At 34.6% G+C, this 25,303-nt stretch overlaps 1 protein-coding gene and 1 pseudogene across 2 annotated transcripts in view; both read left to right on the top strand.

Moving 5' to 3' along the window:
* The window catches only part of LOC145267797 (death-associated protein kinase 1-like), a 653,913-nt gene that overhangs the window by 496,568 nt on the left and 132,042 nt on the right, over positions 1-25,303 (top strand). The gene's annotated exons all lie outside the window — the stretch shown is intronic.
* LOC145275209 (U6 spliceosomal RNA) lies at positions 21,775-21,874 on the top strand (annotated as a pseudogene).

The raw sequence follows: 25,303 nt of genomic DNA, 5'->3' as shown, positions 1-25,303 counted from the left end.
TTTTTTTTTTTTTTTCAATGGAGTAAATTACATGAAAAAGAGTTTGAGAAAAATAGGGACTTTCTTTTTTACTTTTTTACTTTTTTTTTATTGTTGAGAGATGGTATTTTTAGTGAGTTTTGTGAGTAGCATCTGGAGATTTTTTATCAAAAGTGACTTGATATATTTTTGTCAATGATTTATTAATTTTTAAAAAGATTTTTTCGTTTAGTTACTTTTTGGACTCGTTCTCGTCGAGTGAGTTTTTGGACTCGTTCTCGTCGAGTGAGTTTTTGGACTCGTTCTCGTCGAGTGAGTTTTTGGACTCGTTCTCGTCGAGTGAGTTTTTGGACTCGTTCTCGTCGAGTGAGTTTTTGGACTCGTTCTCGTCGAGTGAGTTTTTGGACTCGTTCTCGTCGAGTGAGTTTTTGGACTCGTTCTCGTCGAGTGAGTTTTTGGACTCGTTCTCGTCGAGTGAGTTTTTGGACTCGTTCTCGTCGAGTGAGTTTTTGGACTCGTTCTCGTCGAGTGAGTTTTTGGACTCGTTCTCGTCGAGTGAGTTTTTGGACTCGTTCTCGTCGAGTGAGTTTTTGGACTCGTTCTCGTCGAGTGAGTTTTTGGACTCGTTCTCGTCGAGTGAGTTTTTGGACTCGTTCTCGTCGAGTGACTTTTTGGACTCGTTCTCGTCGAGTGTACTGGATTTTGATCAAAATTTTAATAAGGATTCTAAACCTAATGTTTATTATCGTTATATCCGGATTATAATCTTTGTAAGGGGACGTAAAAGTTGATTATTTTCAAAACTGACCAAAGAAATTGTGTACGATGCCAAACTGAGTGCTTGCTTAGACAGTCTGCAGATTTATTTTTTTTAAATACGTCGTTTTAAGCAAAAACAATATTACATATTTAATTGTCATGTCAAAAAATAATCGAATAGAACATTTGTGTATTTTGTGTTTTTATTGTTTTTAGTAAAATAAAGTCTATCTCTATAAGCTAAAATGTTAGTTGCCATTAAAATGTGATGTAACATATGCGTTCCGAGTTATGTCCCCTGTGTGTGAACTCTTCACGTCTACTTTAAAACATCCAACAAAATTAAAATTTTATCCAATTTTCCGTCAAAATTACTTTTAACTATAAATAACTTTCTACTCGATGAATTTTCATAATGTTTGGATATATCACTATTTTCGATATTATGATTAAGTACGCCATATGGTTTTTATTTACAACGGCATATTAAAAAAAATTGATCTGTCTATGTTCTCAACAAGCACTTTAAACTGTTTTGTTCGGAAATTTTACCCATGCTGAGAAGGGTGTTCATTTAGTTATTTATAAATTCAATTGTTTTTGTTTTGTTTTTCAGAAATCTTAATATTCTTTAAAAAAGATTTAAAAAAAAAAACGCAAAACAAAAAAGGAAGTGGAAAGAAGCCGAGGTACAGTTAGTAATAAAAGTTTAGTTTTTTCCCACTGCTAGAACTCCGACACCAGGGTCGGAAAGTAAGATTGAGAAGTCAGCGCCCCAGAGGAGGGGCAGTCTGACCTGCAAAAAGTGCTTGGGCAGCCTCGTCGGCATTCCCCGGTGAGGACTCCATTAAACTAATCCCTTAAAGAGAGAAGGCAAAGCCCGGGAGGGTGGACCTCCTAGAACTGCACAGAACTAAAAGCCCACCGCAAAATCAACAAGGGCCAGATCATTACAGGAATGGTCTAGTCTAGGCACCGCCAAAAATGGCCGCAAAATCAAGTTGTTGTTGTTTTTTAAAACTAAATTACATTTATTAAAATTCATTATTTCTGAGTAACTTTTTTTTTCCAGAAAGATAAAACCCTGAATTTTATCATATAGAAAACAGAATAATGTAAAACTTTTTCTACTATTTTTAATTCAATTTTAAATGTTAAATTTTCCCAAAAAGTTAACAATTGACATTTTTTGTCTTGCACAAAAAACGTACTTAAATATTTTAAAAAAAGGGGTTTTGAAATAATTAATTTATTTATTTATTGTCTAACTAAGATTTAGGATGATTTTCTAAGAGAATATGCAAAAATATTATAATATAAGTACCTGAATTTCAAATAATTCCACTTATTCATATAGGTAACCAAATATTTCGCGTCGACGTAGAGTTCAGATCGACTCTGTTTACGTTTTCTTTTGATGATAAGAAAACTATGGAAGACCAAACAGGCCAAAAAAACTTTTTTTTCAGTGACGAAAATTTCAATGTATTATTAAGCTGAGGCTGGCCAGTACCAGATGGGTGACCATTTGTATGAGTTTGGTTTTTAATGTGTATGTGTGTGGGGGCCAGGCTCCCCAAAATGGGGGGGGGGCAATTTAAAGCAGAATAAAAAAAAAATTATTTCAGCGCGTTTGGTCCACCGTAGTCGAAAGGCGGCAAACGTTTTCAAACGAGATCGAAAAAAATGATGCTATTTTTAACACAAAGGGCACAATATTTATCGAATTTTTTTTTTTTGCATCGATTATTCAAAGCATGCCCTGTTTAATAATGGTCATGCATTATTCGGCTCGCTAAAAAAAAATTGTTAATTTATTTATCAAAAATTTTAAAATGGCTTTTTTCGTATAAATATTAAAAAAATTTTTTTTTTGTTTTGCTTAACTTAAATTAATTATTTTACTTAACATATTCACCGAATTTCACACTTCAAAACTCAAAAGCGGGATAATTAAACACAATCGAAGTTCTGATATTCAGACGTCAAAATAAGGTATGCAAACAATTTTTTTTTTTTTTTTTTTTAATCTATAATTCTGTCCCTTACAACAACACAATATGTTTTGTTCAGTTTCAGATGATTATTTTAAGCATATTTGTTCCCACTTCAAAACAAGGGGGGGTTGTAAGCAAAAAAAAATATATATATAAATATCGTTTATGAAAAATAAGTACACTGTTATAAAGCCCATTCTTCTCCTAATAATCGCTGAAAATTTCGTATTGATCGGATAATTACCTGATTTTTGGTAGATTTTTAAAAAGACGGTCCGTCAAAAAGTACTGACCTGCCCCCCCCCCAGTTTTGGCGGTGCCTAGTCTAGTCTGTATTAATTTTAGGGGCTCAGGATAAAAATCCGTAGCCAGACTCCCAAGTGATGGATGGGTGGCCGGTGGCGGTGGCCGGCATATATTGTTCTGATAACGATCGTTGTTATTTATTATTAAACATTCTGACAAAAGCCCGAAACGTGTAAACCAAATCCAAACAACACCAATGTTATCTAGGAAAATCTCATCAAATAAATTTCTTGTTGATGAGCAAAGTTCAGGAGCCAAACTTCATTCTACTGTATTTATTTCGCATCTATTTCAATGGAGTGTGTAAGATGAGGCGGGATTTCAATTGAAATCGAGTAATATTACAGAACGTATCTTCCCTTTACATGACAGATTGTCGCCAGAACGTTTTACAATGAGCCGCGTACAATAATAAATACTCTTTTAATTTTTATTTGTTTTTGTGCGTCAACACAGTTCTTGTTTTGGATTATAATCCAACAACGAAAACAACGTTGTTTACTCCCTTCTCTACCAATTCCTCTCTTTATACGCCTTTCTCTATAAATATACCCCCTTCTCTCTCTCTCTCTCTCTCTCTCTATCTCTCTTTCGTTCTCTCTCTTTCGTTCTCTCTCTTTCGTTCTCTTTCTTTCGTTCTCTCTCTTTCGTTCTCTTTCTTTCGTTCTCTCTCTTTCGTTCTCTTTCGTTCTCTTTCGTTCTCTCTCTTTCGTTCTCTTTCGTTCTCTTTCGTTCTCTTTCGTTCTCTCTCTTTCGTTCTCTTTCGTTCTCTCTCTTTCGTTCTCTTTCGTTCTCTCTCTTTCGTTCTCTTTCGTTCTCTCTCTCTTTCGTTCTCTTTCGTTCTCTCTCTTTTTCGTTCTCTCTCTTTCGTTCTCTTTCGTTCTCTTTCGTTCTCTCTCTTTCGTTCTCTCTCTTTCGTTCTCTTTCGTTCTCTCTCTCTCTTTCGTTCTCTTTCGTTCTCTCTCTCTTTCGTTCTCTCTCTCTTTCGTTCTCTTTCGTTCTCTCTCTCTTTCGTTCTCTTTCGTTCTCTCTCTCTTTCGTTCTCTCTCTCTTTCGTTCTCTCTCTCTTTCGTTCTCTCTCTCTTTCGTTCTCTCTCTCTTTCGTTCTCTCTCTCTTTCGTTCTCTCTCTCTCTCTTTCGTTCTCTCTCTCTCTTTCGTTCTCTCTCTCTCTCTTTCGTTCTCTCTCTCTCTCTTTCGTTCTCTCTCTCTCTCTCTCTTTAGTTCTCTCTCTCTCTCTCTTTCGTTCTCTCTCTCTTTCGTTCTCTCTCTCTCTTTCGTTCTCTCTCTCTCTTTCGTTCTCTCTCTCTCTTTCGTTCTCTCTCGTTCTCTCTCTTTCGTTCTCTCTCGTTCTCTCTCTTTCGTTCTCTCTCGTTCTCTCTCTTTCGTTCTCTCTCGTTCTCTCTCTTTCGTTCTCTCTCGTTCTCTCTCTTTCGTTCTCTCTCTTTCGTTCTCTCTCTTTCGTTCTCTCTCTTTCGTTCTCTCTCTTTCGTTCTCTCTCTCTCGTTCTCTCTCTTTCGTTCTCTCTCTCATTCTCTCTCTTTCGTTCTCTCTCTCATTCTCTCTATATATCTCTCATTCTCATTCTCTCTATATATCTCTCATTCTCTCTCTATATATATCTCTCTCATTCTCTCTCTCATTCTCTCTCTCATTCTCTCTCTCATTCTCTCTCTCATTCTCTCTCTCATTCTCTCTCTATATATCTCTCTCATTCTCTCTCTATATATATCTCTTTCTCATTCTCTCTCTCTATATATCTCTCTCATTCATTCTCTCTATATATATATCTCTTTCTCATTCTCTCTCTATATATATCTCTCTCATTCATTCTCTCTCTCTCTATATCTCTCTCATTCTCTCTCTCTATATCTCTCTCTCTCATTCTCTCTCTCTATATCTCTCTCTCTCATTCTCTCTCTCATTCTCTCTCTCTATATCTCTCTCTCATTCTCTCTCTCTATATCTCTCTCTCATTCTCTCTCTCTATATCTCTCTCTCATTCTCTCTCTCTATATATATATCTCTCTCATTCTCTCTCTATATATATATCTCTCATTCTCTCTCTATATATATCTCTCTCATTCTCTCTCTATATATATCTCTCTCATTCTCTCTCTATATATATCTCTCTCATTCTCTCTCTATATATATCTCTCTCATTCTCTCTCTATATATATCTCTCTCATTCTCTCTCTATATATATCTCTCTCATTCTCTCTCTATATATATCTCTCTCTCATTCTCTCTCTATATCTCTCTCATTCTCTCTCTATATCTCTCTCATTCTCTCTCTCTATATCTCTCTCATTCTCTCTCTCTATATCTCTCTCATTCTCTCTCTCTATATCTCTCTATATATATCTCTCTCATTCTCTCTCTCTATATCTCTCTCTCACTCTCTCTCTCTATATCTCTCTCTCACTCTCTCTCTCTATATCTCTCTCACTCTCTCTCTCTATATCTCTCTCATTCTCTCTCTCATTCTCTCTCTCTATATATATCTCTCTCATTCTCTCTCTCATTCTCTCTCTCTATATCTCTCTCTCATTCTCTCTCTCATTCTCTCTCTCTAATTTTGGGTCTAAACACTTTAAATTTTAGATGTAGGTTACCTGGACACGAGTCAAACTTTTTAATATATATATATATATATATATATACTAGCATTCCAACCCAGCGTTGCCCGGGTGTTTGTAGGTGTATGTTGAGCAAAAGAAAAAAAAAGCGATCAATCTTTTTAATTTTGACCCCTATTATGACCCCTTAACATTTATTGTTTTGGGCTCAAATCAAGTTTAGATCCATGTCCAAGGAACATATATCTAAAATTTCAAGTATTTAGACCCAAAATTGTCGAAGGAGTTTGGTAGAGTTCTCAAAGGTCAAATCGTTGACATTTGACCCCATAACATGGGGTCAAATGATTTTCCCAAAACTCAGTACCCTGTATATCAAATTTCAGGTCTGTAGACTTAAAATTGACTGCTATTGCACAGGAAAATGTACACAGACACGTTCACTTTTTATATATAGATAGAAAGATAGATATACACATAAAGTTATGAACAGTACATAGGGCCCGAGCAAAGCCGGGCTGAAGTAGTGCTAGTGTGTATGTATAAACAGTAAGTCCCCATTCAAAGTGATATGTTCATATGTGATGTTGTATGCGACTTTGAAAAATAAATAAAGGTACGGTATTTTTCACTATTCTACAAGATTTTCATTTTTTTTTTTTTTTTACACAACTTCTCACACCGGTAACATCCCCCCCCACACACACATTTTATATATATATATATATATATATATATATATATATATATATATATATATATATATATATATATATATATATGTTTCTATATCCCTCTGTGTGCCTTTATTTAATTTTCAAATACAAAAATTACAAATGTTAGCGGGAGCGGTGACTTACCTATAAGGTTCGCTCTCTCTCGCTCTCTCTCTCTCTCTCTACTTTTAATTACCTGTGTGTGTATATGTAATATATATATACACACACACACACCTCCCGTTATCTCTCTCTCTCTCTCTCTCTCTCTCTCTCTCTCTCTCTCTCTCTCTCTCTCTCTCTCTTTCCACAAACTGTCGCCAACAGTCAGTTAAATGACGAGTGAGGGAAAAGAAGAAAACACCCGGAATCGATTTACTTGTCTCCTCGGTCCAGGGAAAACAGAACTCCCCACTCACCCGGGACGCCGCCACCGCCGGGTACTATTGCACCAGATTGCCTTGGATTTTCTCTCTTATTGAAAAGTGTAAGAGAGTAAGGGGGTAGAAAAACGGTTTCCTTCCTTCCTCCTCGTGTTGTTGTCGTGTGGCAAATCCGCGTCCTAGACCTACCCCGCCCCTCATGATTGAATCCCTCCACTCCTCCCCAACATTATTTCTTCTGCGCTCCTATAGAAACCTGTTGTTTTTTCTGCATTTTAAAGAAGAAAAAGTGATTTCAGATTGTTTTCGCTCTTTAGCCGTCCTCGAAAAAAAAAAAAAAAATTTAAAATAGGAAAACGATAAAAAAAACAAACTTATAAGACTTCAACTGACAGCCCGTCGCGTGCCTTTTCTTTCTTTTTTCTTTTTCTTCTTTTTCTTTTCTTTGTTTTTATTTTCATTTTCTCTCTTTTGTATTCTTTCTTCTCGTTGTTTTCTAATGTGGTTGCAAATTTATTATGCTGTTGTCATCGTTCAAGTCTCGAGAGTGGATACATCCTGTGAGGATGCTATTATGAGGCAAGGGTTGCGCAATATCCCAACCGTGTCTCATTAAAAACGAAAAAAAAAAAAACTGTATTCCTTCTTCTAAATGAGTTACACATCCTAGAAGATTAGAAGCCCAAGTGTCACCCTACTATTTACTCTACAAAGTAGTACTATCAGTAATATGATCGAATAACAACCATTATTCATCATCGCTTATTGCTGTTTACCTGGATTAAAGCACTTACTAAACATGTACCTGCTCCTCCTCCTACTCTCCTCTCCTCCAATCGTCTCCACGACAATCACGCTCGCACCTGTTGAGGTTATTACAAAACAGACCAAGTATCACTGATGCTGGATTACCGACATTATTACAAAACACTGCCATGTGGTTCTGGGATAACTTTCTTTTGTCTGCTTTGATGATGATGTGAAAAGAAAAAAAAAAAAAAAAAAAAAAGATGCAAATATTATAAAATATCGTGAAATTAATGCCTCGAAGGCTTGCGCCATGGATACTGAAATAGTCTCCTTAACCCCCGCAACACTAAAAAGCGATGTTGTCACAATGGGCTCATCGTCTGGGGATATTACTTTGTCCACCGTATTTGAGGTGAGTGGATCTGAGATCTCATATATATATATATAAATTTTCGTATATAGTTCACCAATATCTAGTCTTTTAGGCATCTATTTTTTGTTGTTGAAATGCTAGTTTCGTTAATATAAATCTCCATGAGTTTTTATTTTTGTGGATGAATACCCTTACCCCTACTTAGATTCTACTTTTTTTTTTTTTACGCGATTACGTGTGCACATACTGAAATTCTTGGCGGAAAGAAAGAAAAACAAGAATAATTTAGAAATTTAGTTGGGGGGGGGGATCAGTTTCGCATATAAATTTAACATAAAATGGCTCCTTTCCCAATTGTAGCGTTTTAGGGAAATGAACACATAATTATTATTATTATTATTATTATTATTATTATTATTATTATTATTGGTTATTGATTCATTTGTCTATTTTTTTGTGTGTGATAAATCTGTTTTCTTTTAGTTTTAGACGATTAGGTGTGATTTTACGACCTTGTCACTCGGGCTTAGGGTTGGTGCTAAACCATTTAGTTAACTGCTATAAAAGGTTAAATGGTCCGGAAATAACTGATCATTTTACGTTAAATTTATATATGAACCTGATTCTTCACTCTAAATCCTTCTTTTAATCGTTTTTTTTTTTGGGGGGGGGGGTTCTTTCCGCCTTACCAAATCCAAAAGCTATTCGAAAATAAGGGTTTCTGTTACAAGTTTAACAAGAGACCCAAAATTGTATTTAGTTAGTTAAAAAAAAAAAAAAATCTCGATCTTAATGTATTGTGACTTTAAAATATTATCCCTAAGTAATGCTGTTTTTTCGCTTTTTTTTTTTTTTTTTTTGCATCGCATTCGACGCATTACGCATTATTTATTTTTTATTATTTACTATTAATCAATTATTTTATGGGGGGGGGGGTAACGTAACAACGTAAAGTGCTAAAAACGAACCTAAAAAAAATTGCAAAAACAATTTTGAAACTAAATCGATCGGAATGCATTTCGGTTTCTCCGTAAACAATTATTTTCATCTCATAATATGGCCGAAAAAAAAATACTTCATGAACTTTAGAAACTTTAAAGGGCTTTAGAAGTATTTAAACTGTCGAATAGAAAGTAATTTCTGGCTTTAAAATGCTTAGCAAATTCTCATGTATTAAGATTGAATGTTTTCGAAGCTATTTACGTTTAATAGATTAAAACATTATTAATAGATTAAAACATAAGAAAATATTTTATTAGCTTTGTAACAATTTAGTCTTGTGGTCAAATGATACTGCAATAATTTTAACTTTCAAAGTATTTTAAAAAAAAAATCGAAATAAAAATGAATGTAAAAATATTCCTGGTCAATGTTAGATATAGTGTCCATAAAGTCCGTGTGCACTTATAAAATAAATTATAACTTATTTGTACCGATTTACAATGTCTCCCCACAGGACAGAGTTAGACACCAGGGTCGTTTTTTTAAACGTGGAGAAAAGGAACAAAAATAAAAAATTGTCCCAGTCGTGTGTATTTGCAATAGAAATAAGCCAAAAACTATATGGCCCCTCCCCTCGACTGATGCCTTGAATTTTAGGAGAAAAATACAAATTACTCCCAAAGGGTGTGCTTTTTCACTCCTAAAACACCCTGGGGGCTCAAACCCCAGAATTTTCAAATATTGCGTTTCCAGATATTTATCAATGTGATCTTTTGGGTAATTTTCAGCAAAATCTAATGGTCACAAAAGATTCTATGTTCCAAAAAGTGCTATTTTAGGCCATTTTGACCCTTTTTGAATCTCTTATGATGTAACCAGAATTTTTATAAAAAATCCGAGAATGTTATATTTTCTCCCTTGGGTAGTTGTTTGTAACTTCATGAAAAATTTCAGAAAAATGTAATGAGTAGTTATTGAGAATTTTAGGAACGAATGGACAAGAGTGAACTCTAAGGTCCAAATCGATTGACCAATAAGTCGATTGACCAATAACCTGTAAAAAGTAGGTTTGGTTGCACACATATAATTTTTGCCGAAAATAAAATAATAATAATGTAGTCAAATCTGATGAACGGATAAGGTAATAAAATTGTCCGACCCTTTCGATTCATGTGTTAGGAAATTTCTTGTTTAGAAATATTGTTTCAATGTTTCACTTATCCAAAAATTGGTGCAAATTTTGTAGTAAATAATTTTTCAGTTTCTATACATAAAACTAGGTACATAAAACATATTTTTAAAGATTATTTGTATTTGCGATAAAAATAATGTTATGATTTTTTTTTTCAATGGGCACATAGATTTTATAGTCACCATATATATATATATATATATATATATATATATATATATATATATACGCACACGCACATCAAATATTTCTGCGACTTTTTTTGTTTGGAAATGGAATAAAATCCTATATTTCACAACAAATATATTCTCAAATATTGTACTGGTATTTTATTTTCTTCAATTTAATCATACAGAAGAAGTTTTACAATAAAGACGAAACGTTGATGGACATATAACTTGGTTTGTTCCTTTTTCACACACACACACACACATATATATATATATATATATATATATATACTCTTACCACACTTCATCTTTTCTGTCGTCGTTCAGTTAAGGAGAAAATTTTTTAGATTAAGGCAATTAAAATTTTTTAGATTAAGGCAATTTAAATTTTTGTCTCAATTTAGCATGCTCCTTTTATAGGAGCTGGATTTTCCCTCCACTTTAAAAATCGTCTTTGTGCCTAACTCTGCCCTCGTGGAGAGGCAAGTTAAAAGGGAATAAAGTTTATTTTTTTATATTTGATTCAAGGTTTTCTGTTCTTCTAATAAACGCGCATTTTACGCGCGAGAATATGTTCAGGTAAGTTAATTTAGGCGACTCCATTGATAAAAAGCGTTACTTCTCCTATTCACTTGCCCCCCCCCCCCCGGGCAAATTTAGACACAATATCGGTTTTTAATGTGGGGAAAACCAGCTCGCCCTAAGAGGTGGAGGTAGTGAATGCTTTAGAGTGCAAACAAACATTTAAAATTTTCCTCTGTGTAGAAAGCAGTTGTTCTCCTTTCTTTTCTTTTTTTATTATTATTAAAGGGTCCAGGGCGAGCAATGTTGCAACCATAATAATTGTTCCTTTATTTCTTTAGAATTTGAAAACTGTTTTTACTATTTCTAAATGTGATATACAAATGTGGCCGTGATTCCTATCTTTATATTTTTTTTATTTTGTTTTTGTTGGGATGGGGCATTCTACCAGATGCCAGACATTTACCCTTTTCTCCTCGGGCCCCAAAAAGACCATTTCTGTAATGATCTGTTCCCTGTTGATTGTGGTGTGATGCTAGTTCTGTGCAGTTCTAGGAGGCCCACCCTCCCAGGTTTTGCCTTCTCTCTCTTTGAGAAGAGGTTAGTTTATTGCTGATCACCTGGGGCGCCCTTACAGGGGAATGGCGACGGGGGCGCTCACTTCTCAATCCCACTTTCCAACCCTGGTGTCTAAGTTTTATAAGTGGGAAAGAACTAAAAACCCTCCAACCGAGAGATCTTTTTTAAATTCTAACCGACCCTTTTAGTGCAATTGTTCGTATTTCCTTTGCACTTGATTCACCGGGTATATTCGTCAGGTAGTTTTTTTTGTTTTTTTTTTTAAATTCTTTTTCATGGGTGTAGTTGCTTCTATAATTCCTGGAAAGAAAGAGATCTTAAGATTCCATTTTCTTTTTATGTCATACATAAGACTGGTATTTTTTATTTCTCTTTCAGCTTTGTTTAAGCAAGTGTTATTAGGTACACTGACTTTTACTAAGGTTGCTACTTTATCCTTCTTGTCTCGTATCACTGTTAGGTTTAAAGCTCTGTTTTCTAGCGACATAGCTGTATGAATTGTAGAGTTTTCAGTATTTACACATATTCTATCAAAAAAGTAGACTGCCAATTTTCTTTTTAGATAAACTAGCATATGGGATACTGATGCAATAATCCCTTAAGAATTTACAGATTTAAAAATTTTTTTATCATAAATAAACTTAAACTATACTAAGACAATTGTACCTACTCAACGTTGCCCGGGAATCTTTTTATTTACAATTTTGTTTAGCTTTTGTTTATTTTTGATTATACGTTTTCTTTAGTTTTTTTTGTGTTGTTGTTATAGTTTTTTTTTTTTTTTTTTTTTACTCGATTAATTTAGAAATAAGATTTTGAAAGTTAAATTTAATTTTTACAAATAATTTGTAAAGGGCTAAGATCACAGTGTAGTATCTGTTTTGATGCTACACTTAAGTTAATTTGTCCTTGGTCAATGTAGGGGAAATTCTTAAAACTAAGGCAATTTTTATTTTTGCCTGCTTCCAGAGTGCCCATTTTTAGTGATCTGCCCCCCCCCACACACATTAAAAACGACATTTTGCTCTCGTGGGGAAGCAAATAGCAATAATTTATAAAATTATTGGATGGAAACAACTACAGTAGAAGGGGGTGAGGGTTTTTAACCAGTTCGTTGGTTGGGAGTATTTATGTTTGAGTGAAGGTGTACACGTGCAGCGAGTTCACCGGAGCACATTACGTACAAGTATGAACACTCGCATATATACATACATACATACTCACATACATACATGCATACATACATACATACAAACACACAAACACTCACATACATACATACAAACACGCAAACACTCACATACATACATACAAACACGCAAACACTCACATACATACATACAAACACGCAAACACACATACATACATACAAACACGCAAACACACATACATACATACAAACACGCAAACACACATACATACATACAAACACGCAAACACTCACATACATACATACAAACACGCAAACACTCACATACATACATACAAACACGCAAACACTCACATACATACATACAAACACGCAAACACTCACATACATACATACAAACACGCAAACACTCGCATACATACATGCAAACACGCAAACACTCACATACATACATGCAAACACATACATACAAGCACACAAACACTCACATACATACAAGCACACAAACACTCACATACATACAAGCACACAAACACTCACATACATACAAGCACACAAACACTCACATACATACAAGCACACAAACACTCACATACATACAAGCACACAAACACTCACATACATACAAGCACGCAAACACTCACATACATACAAACACGCAAACACTCACATACATACAAACACGCAAACACTCACATACATACAAACACGCAAACACTCACATACATACATACAAACACGCAAACACTCACATACATACATGCAAACACGCAAACACTCGCATACATACATGCAAACACGCAAACACTCGCATACATACATGCAAACACGCAAACACTCGCATACATACATGCAAACACGCAAACACTCGCATACATACATGCAAACACGCAAACACTCGCATACATACATGCAAACACGCAAACACTCGCATACATACATGCAAACACGCAAACACTCGCATACATACATGCAAACACGCAAACACTCGCATACATACATGCAAACACGCAAACACTCGCATACATACATGCAAACACGCAAACACTCGCATACATACATGCAAACACGCAAACACTCGCATACATACATGCAAACACGCAAACACTCGCATACATACATGCAAACACGCAAACACTCGCATACATACATGCAAACACGCAAACACTCGCATACATACATGCAAACACGCAAACACTCGCATACATACATGCAAACACGCAAACACTCGCATACATACATGCAAACACGCAAACACTCGCATACATACATGCAAACACGCAAACACTCGCATACATACATGCAAACACGCAAACACTCGCATACATACATGCAAACACGCAAACACTCGCATACATACATGCAAACACGCAAACACTCGCATACATACATGCAAACACGCAAACACTCGCATACATACATGCAAACACGCAAACACTCGCATACATACATGCAAACACATACATACAAACACGCAAACACTCACATACAAACACGCAAACACTCACATACATACAAGCACGCAAACACTCACATACATACAAGCACGCAAACACTCACATACATACAAGCACGCAAACACTCACATACATACAAGCACGCAAACACTCACATACATACAAGCACGCAAACACTCACATACATACAAGCACGCAAACACTCACATACATACAAGCACGCAAACACTCACATACATACAAGCACGCAAACACTCACATACATACAAGCACGCAAACACTCACATACATACAAGCACGCAAACACTCACATACATACAAACACGCAAACACTCACATACATACAAACACGCAAACACTCACATACATACAAACACGCAAACACTCACATACATACAAACACACAAACACTCACATAATACATACAAACACACAAACACTCACATAATACATACAAACACACAAACACTCACATAATACATACAAACACACAAACACTCACATAATACATACAAACACACAAACACTCACATAATACATACAAACACACAAACACTCACATAATACATACAAACACACAAACACTCACATAATACATACAAACATACGCACACAAGCACACACATACAACCACATAGGTAAAACCACACAAAAATGGTTACTCAATTTTATTTATATAGTGATTCCGGTGGATCTGTCTGAATTTTTCAAATCTTCATTAATTGGAAAGGAGATTATAAAACTACACATCGTTTGTTTAGTTCTTTCCCACTGCACGAACTTAGACACCATGGTCGGAAAGTGGGATTCAAAAGTCAGCACCCCAAAGGAGGGGCACTCTGACTTACAAAACATGCCTGCCCCCCCCCGTCGGCATTCCTTGGTGAGGGCACCTTAGGCGATGAGCAATAAACTAACTCCTTCTCAAAAAGTGAAAGAGAGGGACAAATCTGGGAGTGTGGACCTCCTAGAACTGCACAGAACTAAACTCCAACCAAAAAATCAACAATCTCTGTTGATTTAGAATGACTCAGGATAAAAAAATCCCTAATCGAAATATTTTTCTTTTTGTTTATAACTATTCAGCATTGCTCAGGATGTAAGGAAGTCAATTTTAGTTCATATTTTTTTGTGTGTACATTTTTTAATTTAAGTTAGACAACTATTATATTATTCAATTTAATATCACTTATTCCTATCGTTGATTTTTATTTTCAGGTGATTATTTAAAAATGTTTCATATTAATAGTCGTTTGGACTGGTCTAAGTAATTTTTAAAAATAAATTGTTGCTTAGTACATAATTTTGTTGTCAATAAGACAATACAACAATAACAAATGAAAAATTGGATAATCATAAGCCAATTTCATTTTATTGGAAAATATTAGAAAATCAAATGTTATAAAATATTTTATTAAATGATTAAAATCTTTTTTACTTCGACTTTCGGTGTAAAACATCTTTTTCGAAAATACTTTTTTTTTAGTTTTTTGGTTTTATTTCTCTTAATACTTTTGTGGTATTAAACCCTTGTGGAGAGAGAAGAGAATACGTCTGGTGTTGTTAGCGGTTGTTGCAAGTCTGAAATCGATGTGTATGTGCATGGTTTGCGTTAATTTTAAATAGAAATCTGTTCACATCTTTGAAAACATTATTTTGTAAGGCTCATTTGAGAATGAGCTTTACAAAATAATGTTTCCAAAGATGTGACCAAACTCCTATTTTTGGTTTATATGTTATTTCGGCTTGACTTTTAAACTCTGACAAAAAAAAATGTATATCTTAGACTAGCTCGGTCGTAAAATATGCTTAAATATGATATTTTCATTTGTCCAGATGCCATATACAGTAGAACCCTGGGATACGGCATTAATACTTAGTAAAATAAAATTACAGTACTGTATATAATACACAGGTATATAATCAAATAACATTTTAAATAACACCGTAAGGCAGGGTAAATACCATAACCAGGAGCCGGAAAAACATTGTATTCCACATTGTAACCTGAAAAACTGTATCCTAGGGCCACCGTATCCCGGGGTTCTACTGTATATTATCATAGTTGTGATTTCAAAAATAATAAAAATATTTGGGTGCCATCAGCTAGAATCGAAACCAAACTAGCATTCAAAGCTGGTGACGTTACCACTGTACCAACGTGACACGCAAATGAACTGACTAAAAATAAAGATGAATGTACAAAATGTATAACGATTTTTTTTATTTTTGACCACTTCAAAACTATTTTAACTGGATAAAGACCCATAAAAGAACGGCCCCTTAAAAATCTAATCATTTGAAGCCCATAGCGCCACTTTGCAATTTTTCGTTTTGGAAGAGATAGTTTGAAAATATGGAGACAGACAGACTTTTATATGTTAGATTATAAGAAGAACGAACATTAAGTAATTAATCTTTGATGCCCCCCCCCCTATTGAAAAAGTAGATCTTGTTTATTCAAACAATAAATACAGAAATAAATTAATTTTCGTTTCGTTGTACACAAGTCAGCCATTTTAACCATTTGTTAATATTTATAAAATGTTTAGATCTCTCTGCACTGTTTTGTCAATTAAAACCAATGTTGTACATTTCTAATTTCTGTTCATGGTATTTTTCTTTGGTGAGCGTCGCGTTGATACGCTCATCACTGTACCTCATAGCATCTCAAAATTAATAAAACTGTGACAACTTGTGTGTCTGTGTTTCTCACCTCTATGTGACTTATAATTCCTTATTTATTTATTTTACTAGTAACCAATTATTTATTGGAATATAAAATCCAATAGCATAAAAAATAAACCGAAAATTAAATATATATAAAAGTTAAATTGTCTGTGTGTGTGTTTTTCAAATGTTCAGACCAAACATTAGCTGAGTAATTTGGTAGAAACCACAAAGGTCAATTTTTTTTTTTAACTTTGACCCCAATTTTGACCCCTTACCATTTATTGTTTTGGGCTCAAATCAAATTAAAATGTTTGATTCATGTTCAAGTAACCTACATCTAAAATTTCAAGTGTTTAGACTTAAAATTGTCGGAGGAGTTTGGTAGAGTTTTCAAAGGTCAAATCGTTGAATTTTAACCCCTTGATAGCAAAATTTCTGGCTGAAAACCGATTGAAAAGATTTTTCCAAATCTCAATACCCCTTATGTCAAATCTTGAGCCTATAAACTGAAAATTGACAGAGTAATTTGTTAGGGAAATGTACACAGACACGCACACATACACACACAATTTTACTTTTGTAGATATATAGATTACTAGCATGGGTGGCCGGCGTTGCCTGGGTGTTTGGAGGTGAGTGTTGAACAAAAAAAAGAAAGTGGTAGTAGGAAGGCAGGCTTGAACGCGTACCGCGGAGGAGGAAAAGAATGGGGGAAAAATGTGACGTCTTTGCTGTTACGACCACCACCAAACCGGAAGTGACGTAGGTTTAAATTAAGGCTAGACAATCGAAAAGAGGGGATGACTTTCAAAAATATTGGCAAAAAAAGCGATCCCTCCCTGTAGAAAAGTGTCCAAGTGAAGAAATTAATGTTTTTGCCAATTTTTTAGTATTTGTCGTTTGAAGGATAGAACTTCAAAACGATACTGATCTTGTGAAAATCCGTCGCCTTTGTCAAAAGTTTTAAGCAGACATGCAAACATACATACATTTATATATTGGTAGCTCAAATTTCCGACCCAAATCGATTAAAAAGCTTGCCCTATCTCTTAATACCATTCATGTAAACTTTCAAATGTTTAGACCAGAAATTATCGGAGTAATTTGGTAGAGATCGCAGAGGTCAAATTTTTTTTAACTTTAACCCCTATTATAACCCCTTAAGATTTATTGTTTTGGGCTCAAATCAAGTATTAAGTAACATCCATGTTCAAGGAACATATATCTAAAATTTCAATTGTTTATACCCAATGTTGGCGGAGGAGTTTGGTAGAGTTCTCAAAGGTCAAATCATTGCACTTTGACCCATAACAGCCAAATTTCTGGCCGAAAACGGATTGCAAAGATTTTCTAAAATCTCAATACCCTGTATATCAAATTTCGAGTCTGTAGAATGAAAATTGACAGTTATTTTGTAGGGAAATGTACACAGACAGACAGACACTCTCACACACACACACACACACACACACACACACACACACACACACACACACACTCTTTCACTTTTATAGATATACTAACATTTCAGCCCGGCGTAGCCTTAGTGTTTAGAGGTGTATGTTAAGCAAAAAAACAAAAAGCGGTCATTTTTTTTTTTTAACTTTGACCTCAATTTTGACCCCTTAACATTTATTGTTTTGGTCTCAAATTACATTATTACGTTAGATCCATGTCCAAGGAACCTATATCTAAAATTGCAAGTGTTTAGACCCAAAATTGTCGGAGGAGTTTGGTAGAGTTCTCAAAGGTCAAACGGTTGAACTTCGACCCCTTATCAGCCAAATTTCTGGCTGAAAGTAGATTACAAAGATTTTCCCAAATCTCAGTACCCTGTGTATCAAATTTCAAGTCTGTAGTCTGAAAATTGATAGTTATTGCATAGGAAAATGTACACACACACACACACACACACACACACACACACACACACACACACCTTCACTTTTATATATATAATAGATAGCTTGGCTTTTCTGACTACACTGACACACAGGTAGTATCACACATCACTTTTCTATATCCCATTCTGTGACACAGACAGTAACGTTCCTGATCTATCTCCCAGATCATCAGGATCAACAGGCCTCACTTCTGGACCTATTTCTGACCACAGTTCCTGAGGACTGTGTAATAAATGCACATTGCCCTCTCAGAAATGCTGATCATGCTGTGATAATGATAGACATCGCTCTAAACTCTTGACACAAAGTTGAAGAGCCATTATTCAAAATGACAAGGTACTACAATAAGGCTGACTGGGATGCCCCATTGGAAAATATCTTTTTTCTTCCTGCAGAATAGTGCGCAAATGAGACTACTGAATGGTTCAAAGCAATTGAAGCATATATTCTTACATGGAAGTTCTATAGCAAACCCCACTCTCCCCAATAATTTACTTCTACTTGTGCAGCTGCTATTGCTCAAAGGCAGCATGCATACTGCAGACTTATCCAATATAAATGCAGCACAAATAGACAAAAGTATATAGAAGCTAGAAGTAATTGTAAGAAGGAAATAGCCACAGCTAAGAGAGAATATACCGAAACCACTAGAAAACGCATTGAAGTCCAGAAATTAGGAACTCATGGTTTCTGGAAAATCTACAATAGTGTAGCAAATAATGTGCAATCAACAATCCCCCCCCCCATCCAGCAATCTTGAAGTTGTTTGCACAGCAAACGAGACGGCTAATCTGCGTGCCCGTCGGTTTGCCTCCAACTATACTTTGGACCCAGCAAACCACTAGCTCCCAGATTTTTCTCTGTGGACAGGAACCACACTAGATGACCTGAAAATCACCCCCTCTCAAGTTTATGATATCATAAAAAACCTAGACACCTCCAAAGCATGTGGACCTGATCTTATCCAAGCTGTACTATTAAAAAAAAAAAGCACCACTGAGGTTGCTCCCCTGTTCTCTTTAATCTTTTCTACAAATGCCTTAACGAATCTCGCTTTCGTGACTGCTGAAAAATTGCTTCTGTGGTACCAGTTTATAAGAATTCTGGCAAAAGAACTGACCCATTAGCCTCCTCTCCTTTTTCACCAAGATATTTGAGTCCATAATTAACCAAACTCTAATCCACCACCTCACAGCTGTAAAATTTTTGTTCGACCAACAGCATGAGTTTAGGCAAGCAAGCCCATTCTACTGCAGCTAACCTAACTGTAATCTCTGAATGTATATACCATGCACTGAATAAAGCAGGGGAGGTTAAGTCAGTAGCCCTACACATATCTAAAGCCTTTGACAGGATATGGCATGATGGTTTTATGAAAATCAAATCCTATGGTATTACTGATTGAATGCTTAACATAATTAAATTTTTCTTAAATAAGAAGAATTCAGGTTGTCATCGATGGTTGTATGTCAAACAATATGATATAAATGCAAGTGTACTTCAGGAGTTGATCCTTGAACCTTTATCATTCCTGATATTCATAAATGACCTCCCTGATAAAATTGTCTCTGAGATGGGTAAATTTGCTGATGACACTATCCTCTATAACAGCAAAGAGGGGAAAATGAATAAACATGTATCCAAGGCAATGACAGAAACACTAGAAGACGTCTAGTCTGTGGTGGAATGGGGACAAAAATAGATGGTCACATTCAATACTTCCAAGACTTATTTCCTTTAATAACTACAAGAAACCTGCTCGACCATTGCTATAATACATTACCAGAAAGTACTTCGTTCAAACTCGTCAGCTTAACATTCATGGAGAATATAAGTTGGAACAGATAAATTGAGGGCATTGTTAAGGCTGCTGCAAAGAAGATGGGCTCTCTCTACCATGCTAGAAAGTTACTTACACCTGAGAGTATCCTGTACCTCTACAAAGTCACCGTTCGCTCATGTATGAAGTATTGTTGCTACATTTAGGCTGGTGCATCTGCTACTAGTCTCTCCCTCTTAGACAGGGTTCAAAAGAGAGTCGCCAATCTAATAGGTCCTCCACTATCAGGTAGGCTTCAGCCACTGTCCTATTGATGAAATGTTGCATCCCTCTGCTTGACAAAACCTGCATCCCTCTGACAAACCTGACCAGCAGCAAAATCCCACCCCTACACAGTAAAAATCCCCAGATGTAAGAAAGTTTTCTACTCTAATAGTTTTTTTTCCCCAAGAATTGCTAAACTTTGTAATTCCCTTCCAAGTCCCTGCTTCCCTGGCTATATTAACATGCAAAAGTTTAAGTGTAGTGAAAACAGACATGTTGCTGCTCAACTCCCTTCATATGCGAGCGTGGAGGATGATTCCTCACAGGGTGAATTTATCATCTTTGATTATGGTAAGATGAATAGACTGACTCCTATATGCTGGGCATAAAAAAAAACTTTGAGTAACAAAAATCCAATTGGCATCTGAGACCCTTGCACTCAGTGAAGTTGCTGATGCAAGTGTAATGATAGCTGCCATGCTGCAAGAAATTTTCAGACAACCCAAGACAAAAACAAAAAACAAACATGCATCATTGGTAGAGACCTTAACAATCATCAAATCTTGTAAATGACAGACGTTTGAGAGTTGATGTGGCCAGAGTAAAGGAAATGTTGGTAAAGGAAGAAATCCAAATTGAATGGATCAGGGGACAGGATCAGGTTGCAAACTGTTTGATGAAGATTCTGAAATTCTAAAAGCCCTATTGTGTTGATAAGCCGTTTTCTTTGAGTTTTTTTTTTTAGTTTTTTTTTTTTATAACACTTTGACTTACACTTGACACCAGAAGACACCAGCAATGTTAAAGTTGGAGTTGTCAAACTTGGTAGCCTGCTTCTATATATTTGTAGTTATATCCCTTGTCTCAAGTAGTATTCGATATGGCGTCAAGTGTCGTGGGATGTACTAAATGAACTAACAATTATGACATCCAGTCAGAGATGTGAGCGATCAATGGACAAATCTGAATTTCTCAGCCTGCCGACCACAACTTAAAACCAATTCCCAGCTATAATTATCTAAAAAAAAAAAAAAAAAATTTTTAATTTAAAACAAGAAAAGTAAACTCATTTTGTTGTGATTTAAGGAAGGATCTACAAAACCTTTCTTTTTTTTTTTTTTTTTTTTTTTTTTTTTTCATACTGAAAGTATCGCTTGATATGTTTTATTAACAGGAGGATATTCATTATTATCCCAGTACCTAAATTTAAAGTTTCTGCCATCTGTCCTGTTGCGCTGACATGTTTGATGATTTGGGCTTGCAGCTTGTCACTAAGAAACATTTATGTTAGCCTCTCTACCTTGTTTCGGCAGTATATATACTAAAATTGGAAAGATACATTGAAATAATGGCCCCTGCACAAGGATGACATTCATAGAGCTTTACATTTATTTTATTCTTTGAACTCCAGCCGATGAGGGAGGGAGGGGGTCCATCAGCCCCATAGCTATCAGAGTCTATGCCATTTATGAGACGGCTTTTCCCTGTTTGCTGCGGTATGGCTTTAGTCCTGTGAAATTCAACAAGGTTCACGCTCTCAGGCTTTTGCCTTCTTCCTTTCAAAGGAGGTTTGTTTCAGGCTAGTTGCCTGAAGCGCCTCTATTGCGGGAATGCAGACAGGGTTTCCCAGGTATATTTTGCAGATCAGAGTGCTCTTTCTCTAGAGCATTGGCTCTTCAAATCTCACTGTCCGACCCTTGTGTCACATAATCCCACTGTGATAGGGAAGATAAATATCGAGTGGCACAAGCATATTGGTGGGCAGCTCCACACTTGGACAGCAAGCATTAAAGAGGACCTTGCTGGGGTCTCATGTCTCCAGGTGGTTATTTTTTTTGATGTTGGAATTAGAATTGGTTAGTTATTTTTGTGCAACCTTGCCTAGGAATGCCGTACATGGGCCACCATGATTCTGGATGTAGTGCGATAGCAGTGTCAAATGTCGCCATTAAAAATGAGTGATAAATATTTAATAATTAGACTCCCTGTCTTTCAAAGCTTATAACTACTTGAAAAATATCATTTAAACCCTAATTTTTTTTTTCAATAAAAGGAACAAAGACCAAATTTTAAAATAATAAAAGGCTTACTGGAAAATATGCAATATTTTTTTTTAATCAGTTTTCTTTAAAAAAGATTTCAAGAAAATCAACGAATTTTAACTTACTTCGAATATAAAAATATATATAAATTCCAAAAAATCACTTACCTATAAAAAATAATAATCAATGTCTGCTTCCATTCTTCATTGTTAAGAATTTATCCATATTTATATTTTATATTCCATGTACTTTTTAAATAAAAGAATTTTTTACGCAAGGATTCAGAAATACCGCGATTTTAAATTGTCATATGAGAGGTTCACAAATGGAGTTGTCTCTCTCTCTTCCAGTTGAGAAATATGGAGGCCGAAAACCGCCATAATTAATTATTTCAAAAACGTAAAAGCAACACATTAGACCAAATATATTTCCCGGTAGTAACTATATAAAGAAACAAACATTTGAAGTGCTGATATGTATCTTATCTCCCCTTTCAATTTCTGGCATGTGTTTGCTGTCAACAATCAAGTTAGTCAATAATGGGTCACCGTATTTTAAAAATGATCACATTTCACTCATCAGTTCAATAATTAAGTTTATTTTAAAAAGAAAAGCAACTCGATGACAAATTTTCCTTTTTTTTTTTCCTTCTCTTAAAGAATTACACGAGTTTTTTGATTAAAAATATTTTATTTCTTCTTTGTGCAATGAATTTTTTCTTTTTCTCGAATCTAAAAAAAACAACAATACTGAATGAAATAGAAAAAATTGATTTAGGTGTTCAATTTTTACAGGACGATATTTTCAAAATATGAGGTTTCACTTAAAAAAATCAACGTGTTTTTTTTTTTTTTTTAAAAGATTTTAAACTTTTGACTTTACAGGTAAATTTGCACATAATTACTTTGTTTTTGTTTTAAATTAGATTATTTTATTTATTGATCTTTTATCTTCAATTTGTAATATATAAAATTAGGTGAGAAAATTAATTTTCTTTTTAATAGACATTTCCAAATGGAGGGGTGAATTAAAAAAAAAAACGTTTGTCTAGAATATTATATTCGGTTTATTGAACAGAGCATAAAATTTCACATTAAACCTGAAAATATCTTAAAAATTGAACCAATCAAAAAATTTTGATAGATTTTTAAATTGAAAAAAATTGAAAAAACTTTAACTCGTAAAATTCAATTCATTTCATTCCGTAGAAAAAATGGCTGCATGAGCGCGCGCATGCACTTTGTAAACACTTTTTTTTTATTATTAAAAATATTTCTATTATTTAAAAAAAAAAAAAAACTTAAATCGTTTATTTTAGAAGTATATTCCATAAAGAAATTAGACAACTCACTTTAAAAAAAAGAAATTACGAGTGTTGTACATTTTATTCGCAAGTTTTGTGTTAAGGGTGTCAAAAATTCCCCCAAAATTCTGACACACCTAGTAGTGCGATTCAGGAAAGAAACCGACTCAATCTGATCCGGGGTGAATGCTATTTTAACAAGTCAACAAAGTGAATCTAATGCACAGACTGATCGTTATAAAGATCTTAGAAATTTTAGCGTAAACGAAACCACTTAAATGCATTCATTTATCTTTATTTTTGATCTCCAAGTTTTCTTAGAGATCAAATGCAATTTTAATTGTGATTGTATTTTATTTTCACACCACCAAATTAGGTTTAATTGCGTATGTGAAACCTTTTTATTTTCTATTTCGAGTAACAAAAATAAAACATTCTTAGTTTTTATTTATTTATATAATTTATTTATTTTTTGTTTTGACTATATTTATTTTCCTTCTCAGAACATTGAGACATGCAATCTACTTGAATAGAAGTCTTGCCTTTGTTGAACTGGTTCTACGAATATCTATATATATAATATTAGTTAACGTTGGAATTTATTTCTAACAATATATTATGTATCTCGCTGCTTTATTGTTGATACTTGCGTTTGTGTGCGTAATACAATTAAGTAAATCGTTAATTTAGTTCATGTATTCAACAATAAACAAAGAAAACCACAAAGTGAAAAATGAGCCGCACTCCTGTACGATTTATTTTTCATTTTGTAATTTCTTATCTGCGTAATATATATATATATATATATATATATATATATATATATATGGATATTTTTTTAAAAAATTATTTTTTAAACGAAGATAGTCAGAATGAATAGCATTTTTATATATAAACATGGTATACAATGTACCTAACTAATCAGGTTCATTGTTATTCCCTCTCACAGGTTAAAGTTTTCATTAACCAATGTCAGGATTTCTCTCTAACAAAGGTTTGACTGACTTTTACTTTTTTCTTCTGTTTTTCATAGGGGCACACACACTCTTGTGACGAATTAATATATTACCTTATGTTAGTGTGCATATATATATATATATATAACAAATAAGTATTCATTTTTACCTACAGACTCTTTCATACTTACGCAATCATCAGTGTAGGATAACAGGGCCACCAAACAATTGCCACGGGAATGAAGGGAATTAAAAACTATTAAACGCTGAATTCGGGCGAGTACATTAGGTAATCTAAAGTGTTCACACTAGCGGAAGACGTGAACGTTGCATAAACGCTATTTGATCGCCTTATAACTCTGCAGACAGTGCCCATCCTTAAGTATTTTTAAAGGGGCTTAATAATTATAATGAAATATTAATTAATCATTTTAACTAGACACTATTTTTCATGCTTACGCACTCATCAGTATAGGCAACAATTCCTGCCGGTCATGAGATTTGAACTTAGCCATGAAGCCACCTTTTG

This window comes from Euprymna scolopes, chromosome 4 (assembly GCF_053919585.1).
Source record: "Euprymna scolopes isolate OS-2025 chromosome 4, ASM5391958v1, whole genome shotgun sequence".
Taxonomy (NCBI): Eukaryota; Metazoa; Mollusca; class Cephalopoda; order Sepiida; family Sepiolidae; genus Euprymna; species Euprymna scolopes.
This window is presented reverse-complemented; position numbering and strand designations above follow the sequence as displayed.